We start from the raw sequence: 12,251 nt of genomic DNA, 5'->3' as shown, positions 1-12,251 counted from the left end.
ACCCCGAGCCACTCCCAGACCAACACGTGTCCGCCGCCACCTAGCGCCGCCACGAGCCGTGCTCCGCCGCCTCTCTTCCCCGACCCTGGCCACCTCTGCCGCTGCGCCGCACCGCACCGGCCGCCGCGTCGCCATCGCCGCCCCGCCACACTCCTCGTCGGCGCCGCCCGCGGAACGCCCTCGGCCTCGCCGCCCGCCCTCGCCTCCACCTCGTCGGCCCCGGATCCGGCGAGATCCCGCCGGCCAGCTCCTCCATGCAAGCCCGGCGACCTCTCCGACGAGATCCCCGTCCAACCTCGACTTCCGTGCCCCGGCCGATCTAGATCTGGAGATTGCACCTGGGTTGACTATTCCCCGAAACCCTAAATTCCAGATATTTTTAGCATTTTTCCACGTGCCGTAACTTTGCATCCGTAGCTCCGTTTTGGGCATATAGCATATCAAAATGTTCATCTCAGAGAGTACATCATTTCATTTAATTGCATCATTTTCATTTGAGTTCATCTTGATGCCCGAAATGCTGTTAGAAGAGTGCTACTTGAGATAATTGTCATATGTGCTGCTTCATTTAGATATTTGTCATTTTTGCCATGATTTTTGTGTGCATGATATGACCTGGAGCTCTACATATGTTTTGTTAAGGGTTTTTCCATATTTCCAGAGGTGCAACCCATGTATTTTTTTGATGTGTGTGATGACTAGCACAAGCTTGCAAAGTGAGGCACTTGGTAATTCTGATTTCAGGGACTTAGAATTTCCACTAAGTCCTTGACCTGTTTATCTCATATGGCCATATGTTCATGTTGTTTCCTAGTGATCCGTGCCTCTTTTGAGGATGATCAGTAAGGATGTTTTGTTAATCTTGTGGTGCTCTATCCAGCCATGTCTTTGTTTGCAATTATGGAGCACCCTAGATTGAGTCAATCGAGCTCTACTTTTGCTACTTCGTGAATCTGGGCAGATTGTCTACTTGTTACCGATTTTGCCGAGGATGTTGTAGTTGATCCGTACATGCTATGCTATTGTTCTTGCCATGTATAGCTTGCATTTTGTGTATTCTTGATGGGTGTATGCTTTGCTTGTCATGACTTGCCCCGTAGTGAGTGCATCGAGCTCGTAAACATGCCTACTTGATATCTGTTTTCAGCATGCTCCAGTTTTCTCCAAGTCTGTGATCTGATTATGTTTTTGCCATGTTCACATGCTTACAATTGTATTTTCTGATCCCTTTTGGCTCAAGGTCACTAAGGGACTTTTGTCAAGCTCTTTGAGTAGCTCCATTCCATGCTTTACTTTACTATGTTCAGTTCCTGTAGCATGTAGTTTTGCTGCTCCGAAGAGTGCTACCTGATCTGAAATTCCGGACAAGTGTTAATTTCACCAAGTCTGAAATCTGTTTGCCATATGCATTTTTGCCATGCTTGTTTGAACCTGTTAATGGATGAATTGGCCGTAGCTCAGTGCTAGACTTTTGTTAAGCATCATGAAAGAATCCCTGCCATGTATTTTTTTGCCATGTTTAGGTGTTGTAGCTTGTTCATCTCTTTGCATTTAGATGGCTACTTGCTGTAAAACGCAGACCAGTGTCATATTTGAAATGCTTGCCTTTTCCAAACCGTAACTCTGATTCCGGCGTTCTTTATATCGTTTTCAAGCGATTTCATCTCATCTTTCCAGTGGAACACTTGGATTCCCAAGTTGAGGCCAGGTTCATGCATTCCTTGTCAAATCTTGCATATGCATCCTGCATTGCATCCCGCATAGCATACCATCCTTGCATCATATTGTTTGAGCGTTGCACGTGGTTGATTGTGTTCCGTTTGCTTGTTTGTCTTGTTTGGGTAGAGCCAGGAGACGAGTTCGCTAAGGAGGAGCCCGTTGAGTTTGCTTTCGAGGATCCAGTCAACTCTGACAACTTTGCAGGCAAGATGATCATACCCTCGAAATCACTACTATCTTTGCTTTGCTAGATGCTCGCTCTTTTGCTATGCCAATGCTACGATCCTACCACTTGCTTTCAAGCCTCCCAAATTGCCATGTCAAACCTCTAACCCACCATGTCCTAGCAAACCGTTGATTGGCTATGTTACCGCTTTGCTCAGCCCCTCTTATAGCGTTGCTAGTTGCAGGTGAAGATTGGAGACCGTTCCTTGTTGGAATATATATTACTTGTTGGGATATCATTATATTATCTTGTTATCTTAATGCATCTATATACTTGGTTAAGGGTGGAAGGCTCGGCCTCTCGCCTAGTGTTTTGTTCCACTCTTGCCGCCCTAGTTTCCGTCATACAGGTGTTATGTTCCCGGATTTTGCGTTCCTTACCCGGTTGGGTTATAATGGGAACCCCTTGATAGTTCGCCTTGATTAAAGCTTTTCCAGCAATGCCCAACCTTGGTTTTACCATTTGCCACCTAGCCTCTTTTCCCCTTGGGTTTCCGGAGCCCGAGGGTCATCTTATTTTAAACCCCCCCGGGCTAGTGCTCCTCTGAGTGTTGGTCCAACTCGTAAGCCGCCGGTGGCTACCAGGGGCAACTCTGGGCTGGCCTACCGGAAGTTTAGACAATTTGAGTGTGCCCTGAGAACGAGATATGTGCAGCTCCTATCAGGATTTGTCGGCACATTCGTGCGGTGTTGCTCGTTTTGTTTTAACCTGTCGAAGTGTCTTGAAGAACCGAGGTACCGAGTCTGATCAGAACGTCTCGGGAGGAGGTCTATTCCTTTGTTGACCGTGAGAGCTTGTCATGGGCTAAGTTGGGACTCCCCTGCAGGGATTTGAACTTTCGAAAGCCGTGCCCGCGGTTATGGGCAGATGGGAATTTGTTAATGTCCGGTTGTAGATAACTTGAACCTTAACTTAACTAAAATGAATCAACTGAGTGTGTTACCGTGATGGCCTCTTCTCGGCGGAGTCCGGGAAGTGGACACAGTGTAGGAGTAATGCTTGCGCAGGTTGCTCTCTAGTTTCTCGCTCGCGCTTTGCCTCCTCTTCTCGCTCTCTTTTGCGAACAGGATAGCCACCATATTTGCTAGTCGCTTGCTGCAGCTCCACATATTTACCTTGCCTTTCCTATAAGCTTAAATAGTCTTGATTGCGAGGGTGCGAGATTGCTGAGTCCCTGTGGCTCACAGATTACTATTACACCAGATGCAGGGCCTGATGACTCCGCTCCTGGTGACGCGCTTGAGCTCAAGTGGGAGTTCGACGAGGACTCTCAACGATACTATGTTTCCTTTCCTGATGATCAGTAGTGGTGCCCAGTTGGGGGTGATCGGGATCGTGTCGCATGTTGGGTTATCTTTTATTTTGGCGCCATAGTCGGGCCATGAGTGTTTGGTTGATGTAATGTTATTTATGTACTTGATTGACGTGGCGAGTGTAAGCCAACTATGTTATCTCCCCTTTTATTAATTATATTACATGGGATGTTTGTGAAGATTGCCTAACTTGCGACATATGCCTTCAATGCGATTATGCCTCTAAGTCATGCCTCGACACGTGGGAGATATAGTCGCATTGAGGGTGTTACAAGTTGGTAATCAGAGCCTTCCCCGACCTTAGGAGCCCCATTGCTTGATCGTTATTAGCGGCCGAGTTGTGTCTAGAAAAATGTTTTGAGTCATTTAAGAATTATATATCGGAGAGTTTAGGAATTCTTTTTACTTCCCAGTCTCCTCATCGCTCTGGTAAGGCATCCTGACGTAGAGTTTTGACTCTTCTCTTCTCAAATTTCACTAAATTTTTTTAGGATCACGCGGGTATCTTGGAATCGTTCCGATGGTTTTATGATGAGAACATTGTCTTGGTGCCTCCTGTCAGGGGTTTTGTGGAAGTGTCCCGGGGAGTTGAGCTCTGAGGTGTTGTCGTCATAATTTTATCGTTGCAGTTCTGGAATACCTGAGTTTAGTACGCCGACATCGAAAATCTCTTTTATGCAGTTCGTTGGTGAGATAACCTCGACGCCACCCAGTACTGGGGCGGGAGTTCGGGAGTATCGCCATAACTTGTATAACGGATGCTTTTCGAAGGTTGAGGTAGATGGTTTCCGAAGTTTTTCTTGGTTATGTGTTGAAGGATGGATATAGCTGGATGTAGGATTTGCTAGATTTGGGTGAGATATTATGCTTCCCCTGTATCCCCAACACCTGATTGCATAACTGGAAAGGTTCAGGAGTTTCATAGGTGGGAATTCTAGTAGCTCTAGTTCTTCTTCCACGGATATTGGTGTGAGATTGGGATTTCTTACCGATTATTCGTTCTTGATCCGTACCTTGTTGATTTATTTCTCTATCTAAATTCTACGTGGCTTCTCAATTTATGGATATGTGACCATTTCAAGAGGAATGCATTCGTTCATTTTGTTCGGATGTGAAGACTATATGTTGCAATTTTCATTCCGTTGGATTCAGCTTCAATATTTGTCTATCAATGTGCTAATGGATGTCAACCTCTTCAGGATGGCTCCTCCAACGCGCACGACTCCGAATCCTGATCCGCCGCCACCTCCACCTCCTCCGGAGGCATGGCAAGCTGTGATGGCCGCAACCAATGCTAACACACAGTTGATCATGCAAATTCTCCAAGAGCGCAATCAAGGCAACCAAGGGAACCAAGGCAACAATCAGAATCACTTTGCTACACTCAACCAGTTCCTTGCTAACGGGCCAAAGACTTTCAGCAATTGTGTTGAGGCAACCGATGCGGACGATTAGCTCGTGGATCTGTGCAAGCATTTCGAGTGCAGTAACGTCAGGCCTGAGGACTTTGTCAAGTTCGCTTCCTTCTAACTCAAAGATCAAGCTGCAGAATGGTTCCAGTAGTACAAGGATTCCAGAGTTGGACGTGTTATCACTTGGGATGAATTCCGTCAAGATTTCAGAGCTCACCATATCCCTCAGAGCGTGGTTGAAAGCAAGCGTGAGGAATTTTGCAACCTGAACCAAGGCTCTTTGTCTGTCTATGACTACAACAAGTTGTTTCAGAAGCTCGCCCGCTTTGCCAAGCAGGACGTCCCTGATGAGAAGAGCATGATATACCAGTTTAAGGGTGGTCTCAGAGAAGAAATCCAGCTAGCTCTTGTTCTTTTTGAGCCCTTGAGGTACGATGAGTTCTACAACATGGCATTGAAGCAAGAGGCCGCTCAACTGAGGTGTGATGCTTCCAAGAAGCGAGTCAGAGATGTTACTCCTTCTTCCTCTACTCAAGTGGCCAAGCAGCAGAAGTATTGGCTTCCTCCTCCTCCGTCCCGTCAGCCGTATCAGCAGAAGAGCAAAGGTGGCAGTTGATCTTCCCACCCACCCAACCCTGGCTTTCAGAACAAGACTGCATCTCAAGATCCAAGATCGAGTGCTCCGTATCACCGTCCGCTTTCAGAGGTCACGTGCAACAAGTGCCAACAGAAGGGTCACTATGCCAACAAGTGTTTCAACCAGAGGCGTCTTCCTCCTCCTCCTCCTGTGAGATCGGCAAGTAGAGCTGTGGTCAAGCATAACCCCAAGTATGCCAAGGTCAATATGGTGAATGCAGCTCAGGCAGAGGATTCATCAGATGTCATCATGGGTAACCTCCCTGTTAATGATATTCCAGCTAAAGTTCTTTTTGACACTGGTTCATCGCATTATTTTATCTCGAGACCTTTTGCATCTAAGCATGGGTGGTTTTCTCAAGTTATGCATAAGCCATTAGCAGTTGTCTCTTCGGGTAGATGTTTGCTCGCTAACTACGAGGTTCCGGATATTTCTATCTCGATGGGTGATTTCAAGTTTCTGGCTTCTCCAATGATCCTTGGTAACTCGGATATTGATCTTATTCTCGGGATGGATTGGCTTTCTAAGCACAAGGCTCAGCTTGATAGTGCAGCCAGGCAGATTCAATTGACTCATTCGTCTGAGGATGTAATTGTCTTTGCTGCTCGGGATAATACTATCCATCTGTTTTCTCTCAATGAGAAGGGTGAATTGGATTCCATCTCGCAAATTCCAGTCATTTGCGAATATCAAGACGTCTTTCCAGAAGAGCTTCTAGGAATGCCTCCGCACTAGCCAGTTGAATTCGTCATTGATCTTGAGCCTGACACGGAACCTGTGTGCAAGCGTCCTTACAAGCTCGGACCTGAAGAGTTGAAGGAGCTGAAGAAGCAACTTGATATTCAAGAAAGAATGGGTCTCATCCGGCCTAGTTCTTCTCCGTGGGGTTGTGGTGTTCTTTTTGTGAAGAAGAAGGATGGAACAGACCGACTTTGTGTTGATTACCGTCCATTGAACAAGAAGACCATCAAGAATAAATATCCACTTCCCAACATCAACGAGCTGTTCGAACAACTCAAAGGTGCCCAAGTATTCTCCAAGCTTGATCTCCGTATGGGTTATCATCAGATTCGAATCCGTGAGCAAGATATTCCCAAGATGGCTTTCAGCACAAGCTATGGTTCATATGAATACACTGTCATGTCTTTTGGCCTCGTCAACGCTCCTCCGACTTTCTCCCGCATGATGAACTTCATCTTCAACGCCTACACCAATGACTTCGTTTTGGTCTATCTCGACGACATTCTGGTTTTCTCGAAGAACAAGGAAGATCATGCCAAGCACTTGTGTTTGGTTCTTGATAAGTTGAGGGAACACAAGTTCTACGCCAAGTTCTCCAAGTGCGAATTTTGGCTCGATGAGGTTCTTTATCTTGGTCATATCATCTCTGCCAAGGGCATTGCCGTGAATCGTGAGAAGGTGTCTGCAATTGTGAATTGGGAACCTCCTCAGAACGTGAAGCAACTCCGTAGCTTCCTCGGTCTCGCAAGCTACTGTCGAAGATTCGTTGAAAACTTTTATAAGCTCGCGAAGCCTCTCTCAAATCTTCTCCAGAAGCACGTCAAGTACGTTTGGTCTCCAGAGTGTGACATTGCTTTCAACACTTTGAAAGAGAAATTGATCACTGCTCCAGTTCTCACTCCGCCTGATGAATCCAAGCCGTACGAGGTCTTTTGTGATGCCTCTCTCCAAGGTCTTGGCGCAGGGTTGATGCAAGAGAAGAAAGTTGTTGCTTATACCTCTCGCCAGTTGAAGCCCAATGAGAAGAACTACCCCACTCATGATCTCGAGTTGGCGGTAGTTGTGCACGCTCTTTTGACTTGGAGACATCTCTTATTGGGAAGAAAAATGGACATTTTCACTGATTACAAGAGTCTCAAGTACATCTTCACTCAGCCTAATCTCAACCTCAGGCAAACTCGATGGGTCGAAATGATTCAAGAGTATAATCCGAGTATCGAGTATACTCCAGGCAAGGCCAATGTTATTGCTGACGCATTGAGCAGGAAGGCTTACAACAACAGTCTGATTCTCAAGCCTTATCAACCCGAGCTTTGTGAAGCTTTCCGCAAACTTAATCTGCAAGTTGTTCCTCAAGGTTTCCTCGCCAACCTTCAAGTCTCTCCTACCTTGGAAGACCAGATTCGCCAAGCCTAGCTTCTTGATGCTATGGTGAAAAAGGTGAAGATTGGGATTGCCAAGAGTCAACCCAAGTACAAGTGCTACCGCCTTGATGACAAGGATACTCTCTTCTTCGAGGATCGTATTGTTGTACCCAAAGGTGACCTTCGTAAAGTGATCATGAATGAGGCTCACAATTCTCTCCTCTCCATCCACCCTGGGAGCACGAAGATGTATCAGGACCTCAAGCAGGCTTATTGGTGGACTCGAATGAAGCGCGAGATTGCTCAATTCGTGAATGAATGTGATGTCTGCAGAAGAGTGAAGGCAGAACACCAAAGGCCAGCTGGTCTCCTCCAACCTCTTGCCATTCCAGAATGGAAGTTTGACCACATTGAGATGGACTTCGTGACTAGGTTTCCAAAGTCCAAGCGTGGCAATGATGCTATATTTGTTGTCATCGACAAACTCACCAAAGTGGCTCACTTTCTACCTATCAAAGAGTCAATCACAGCAGCTCAATTGGCGGAACTCTATACCTCTCGAATTGTCTCTCTGCACGGTATTCCACAGGTGATCTGTTCAGACCGTGGCAGCATCTTTACCTCCAAGTTTTGGGATTCTTTTCAGAAGGCCATGGGCACCAACATCCGCTTCAGCACAACTTTCCATCCTCAAACTAGCGGTCAAGTCGAGCGTGTCAACCAGATTCTTGAAGATATGCTCAGGGCTTGTGTGATCTCCTTCGGCATGAAGTGGGAGGATTGTCTTCCTTATGCTGAATTCTCCTACAACAACAGTTTTCAAGCAAGTTCGGGCAAGGCCCCATTTGAAATTCTGTATGGCAGGAAGTGCCGTACCCCTCTGAACTGGTCTAAAACTGGCGAACGTCATCTTCTCGAAAATGACTTAATCACAGAGGCAGAGGAAATGTGCAAAGTCATTCGAGATAACCTCAAAGCAGCCCAATCCCGCCAGAAGAGCTACTATGATAGTAAGCACCGTGATTTGGCTTTCGAGATCGGAGATCATGTTTACCTCCGCGTCTCTCCTATGAAAGGTACTCGTCGCTTCGGTATCAAAGGCAAGCTTGCCCCTAGATACGTGGGACCTTTCAAGATTGTCAGCAAGAGAGGCGATCTCGCCTATCAACTCGAGCTTCCTTCAAACATTGCAAATATTCATCATGTGTTCCATGTCTCTCAGCCCCAAAAGTGCTTCAAGACTCCTGACCGCACCGTCAACTTCGAGGACATTGAGCTCCAAGAAGATCTCTCTTATCGTGAGCACCCAGTTGCTATTCTTGAAGAGACTGAACGCAAGACTCGCAACAAGTCAATCAAATTCCTCAAAGTCAAGTGGTCACACCATTCCGACCGTGAAGCTACCTGGGAACACGAGGATCACCTCCGTTCTGAGTACCCGGTGTTCTTTCAGTCCTAGATCTCGGGACGAGATCCTTTCGTAGTGGTGGAGTGTTGTAACACCCCGGATATAACTTTCCCAATTTGTACTCCAACTCTTGCCGTTTCCGGCATTAAGTTATTTTATTTTCTCGGGTTCGGGTTTTTGTCTCCGTATGTTGTGGTCGTTGTCATGCATCTCATATCATGTCATCATGTGCATTGCATTTGCATACGTGTTCGTCTCGTGCATTCGAGCATTTTCCCCGTTGTCCGTTTTGCATTCCGGCGCTTCGTTCTCCTCCGGTGGTCATTTCTAGCTTTCTTTTGTGTGTGGGGATTAAACATTTTTGGATTGGACCGAGACTTTCCAAGCGGCCTTGGTTTACTACCGTAGACCGCCTGTCAAGTTTCGTATCATTTGGACTTCGTTTGATACTCCAACGGTTAACTGAGGGACCGAAAAGGCCTCGTGTGTGTTGCAGCCCAACACCCCTCCAATTTGGCCCAAAACCCACCAAAACCCTCTCCATCATCTAGAGCGTTCGATCACGATCGCGTGGCCGAAAACCGCACCTCATTTGGACTCTCCTAGCTCCCTCTACCTATAAATATGTGCCTCCCCTGGATTTCTCGCGCAGTCCAAACCCTAGTCTCTTCCTCTTCCCGCCGCCGGACACGTCCGGTCCGGCCGGACAAAACGCGCCGCCACCCCGAGCCACTCCCAGACCGACACGTGTCCGCCGCCACCTAGCACCGCCACGAGCCGTGCTCCGCCGCCTCTCTTCCCTGACCCCGGCCACCTCTGCCGCCGCGCCGCACCGCGCCGGCCGCCGCGTCGCCATCGCCGCCCCGCCGCACTCCTCGCCGGCGCCGCCCGCGGAACGCCCTCGGCCTCGCCGCCCGCCCTCGCCTCCACCTCGTCAGCCCCGGATCCGGCGAGATCCCGCCGGCCAGCTCCTCCACGCAAGCCCGGCGACCTCTCCGACGAGTTCCCCGGCCAACCTCGACTTCCGTGCCCCGGCCGATCTGGATCTGGAGATTGCACCTGGGTTGACTATTCCCCGAAACCCTAAATTCCAGATATTTTTAGCATTTTTCCGCGTGCCGTAACTTTGCATCCGTAGCTCCGTTTTGGGCATATAGCATATCAAAATGTTCATCTCAGAGAGTACATCATTTCATTCCATTGCATCATTTTCATTTGAGTTCATCTTGATGCCCGAAATGCTGTTAGAAGAGTGCTACTTGAGATAATTGTCAGATCTGCTGCTCCATTTAGATATTTGTCATTTTTGCCATGATTTTTGTGTGCATGATATGACCTGGAGCTCTACATATGTTTTGTTAAGGGTTTTTCCATATTTCCAGAGGTGACTAGCACAAGCTTGCAAAGTGAGGCACTTGGTAATTCTGATTTCAGGGACTTAGCATTTCCACTAAGTCCTTGACCTGTTTATCTCATATGGCCATATGTTCATGTTGTTTCCTAGTGATCCGTGCCTCTTTTGAGGATGATCAGTAAGGATGTTTTGTTAATCTTGTGGTGATCTATCCATCCATGTCTTTGTTTGCAATTATGGAGCACCCTAGATTGAGTCAATCGAGCTCTACTTTTGCTACTTCGTGAATCTGGGCAGATTGTCTACTTGTTAGCGATTTTGCCGAGGATGTTGTAGTTGATCCGTGCATGCTATGCTATTGTTCTTGCCATGTATAGCTTGCATTTTGTGTATTCTTGATGGGTGTATGCTTTGCTTGTCATGACTTGCCCCGTAGTGAGTGCATCGAGCTCGTAAACATGCCTACTTGATATCTGTTTTCAGCATGCTCCAGTTTTCTCTAAGTCTGTGATCTGATTATGTTTTTGCCATGCTCACATGCTTGCAATTGTATTTTCTGATCCCTTTTGGCTCAAGGTCACTAAGGGACTTTTGTTAAGATCTTTGAGTAGCTCCATTCCATGCTTTACTTTACCATGTTCAGTTCCTATAGCATGTAGTTTTGCTGCTCCGAAGAGTGCTACCTGATCTGAAATTCTGGACAAGTGTTAATTTCACTAAGTCTGAAATCTGTTTGCCATATGCATTTTTGCCATGCTTGTTTGAACCTGTTAATGGATGAATTGGCCGTAGCTCAGTGCTAGACTTTTGTTAAGCATCATGAAAGCATCCCTGCCATGTATTTTTTTGCCATGTTTAGGTGTTGTAGCTTGTTCACCTCTTTGCATTTAGATGGCTACTTGCTGTAAAACGCAGACCGGTGTCATATTTGAAACGCTTGCCTTTTCCAAACCGTAACTCCGATTCCGGCGTTCTTTATATCGTTTTCAAGCGATTTCATATCATCTTTCCAGTGGAACACTTGAATTCCCAAGTTGAGGCCAGGTTCATGCATTCCTTGTCAAATCTTGCATATGCATCCCGCATTGCATCCCGCATAGCATACCATCCTTGCATCATATTGTTTGAGCTTTGCATGTGGTTGATTGTGTTCCGTTTGCTTGTTTGTCTTGTTTGGGTAGAGCCGAGAGACGAGTTCACTAACGAGGAGCCCGTTGAGTTTGCTTTCGAGGATCCAGTCAACTCTGACAACTTTGCAGGCAAGATGATCATACCCTCGAAATCACTACTATCTTTGCTTTGCTAGATGCTTGCTCTTTTGCTATGCCAATGCTACGATGCCTACCACTTGCTTTCAAGCCTCCCAAATTGCCATGTCAAACCTCTAACCCACCATCTCCTAGCAAACCGTTGATTGGCTATGTTACGGCTTTGCTCAGCCCCTCTTATAGCGTTGCTAGTTGCAGGTGAAGATTGGAGACCGTTCCTTGTTGGAATATATATTACTTGTTGGGATATCATTATATTATCTTGTTATCTTAGTGCATCTATATACTTGGTTAAGGGTGGAAGGCTCGGCCTCTCGCCTAGTGTTTTGTTCCACTCTTGCCGCCCTAGTTTCCGTCATATCGGTGCTATGTTCCCGGATTTTGCGTTCCTTACGCGGTTGGGTTATAATGGGAACCCCTTGATAGTTCGCCTTGATTAAAGCTTTTCCAGCAATGCCCAACCTTGGTTTTACCATTTGCCACCTAGCCTCTTTTCCCCTTGGGTTTCCGGAGCCCGAGGGTCATCTTATTTTAAACCCCCCCGGGCTAGTGCTCTTCTGAGTGTTGGTCCAACTCGTCACCCGCCGGTGGCTACCAGGGGCAACTCTGGGCTGGCCTACCGGAAGTTTAGACAATCTAAGTGTAACCTGAGAACGAGATATGTGCAGCTCCTATCGGGATTTGTCGGCACATTCGGGCGGTGTTGCTGGTTTTGTTTTAACCTGTCGAAGTGTCTTGAAGAACCGAGGTACCGAGTCTGATCAGAACGTCTCGGGAGGAGGTCTATTCCTTCATTGACCGTGAGAGCT

The sequence above is a fragment of the Triticum dicoccoides genome, chromosome 3A (assembly GCF_002162155.2).
Source record: "Triticum dicoccoides isolate Atlit2015 ecotype Zavitan chromosome 3A, WEW_v2.0, whole genome shotgun sequence".
NCBI classification, from domain to species: Eukaryota; Viridiplantae; Streptophyta; class Magnoliopsida; order Poales; family Poaceae; genus Triticum; species Triticum dicoccoides.
Note: the sequence above shows the minus strand (reverse complement) of the source record.